Genomic DNA, 856 nt, shown 5'->3' with positions numbered 1-856 from the left:
CGTACAGTTTATGCGCTTTTACATTTAACCCTGCTAAGCCGAACACTTTTCTTTGTAAGAGTTATCTCCCTATTCACTGTTTATCATCAGAGTGCATCTCCTTTGTAACAAAAAAAGATAGCGACAAAATTCTTTTTACAAATTGTTCGTTACATCCTAAGGAAAATTTGGCTTATTTGGATCGAAGCGATTCGATGAAATTTTATAGGAGTTATCTACCTTTACAAAATTATTTTCTCAATATGTGTTATTAACTAATAAACCGTCAACCGTATAACCCTGGAATGTATTTATTTGAGATCCCTAGGCCCTTTATTAGAAAATGGGGTCAAGGTCAAAGGTCAAGGTCAAGTTCTAAATTCGGAATTTTCCATGTTTTTGCATTTTCTCCAACCCTTGAAAAGGTACATATTAAAGAACAAGTGCAAAATGATTGCTATATAGTTATGAAGATATGTTACATTTGGTCTGATACAATTAAATAGCATCTAATAGGAGTTAGTGCCCCTGAAATGTCTTGATATGAGGTTATTTGATTATAACTTCAACTAAGTGCATTTTAATGGCATTTGACCTTGTGCAAAAGGTTGGATGACAAATGACCTTGAAAAATGACTACCGGAAGTGACCTTGAGAAAACCGGAAGTAACCTTTTTTTGCAATTTTTCGTATAAAAGTACTCAGAATCCATATATTTTGTCATATAGATACATAAACTGATTACTGAAGACTAAAAATGACTTCCAACAAACCGGAAGTGACCATGTATCTCCCATTCTAAATACAAAAGTATATAGAAACTATACATTTTTGGAATCAGTGTGAAAGAAGCTGTCATATTAGACCGGAAGTGACA

Source organism: Mytilus edulis, chromosome 6 (genome assembly GCF_963676685.1).
Source record: "Mytilus edulis chromosome 6, xbMytEdul2.2, whole genome shotgun sequence".
Classification (NCBI taxonomy): Eukaryota; Metazoa; Mollusca; class Bivalvia; order Mytilida; family Mytilidae; genus Mytilus; species Mytilus edulis.
Note: the sequence above shows the minus strand (reverse complement) of the source record.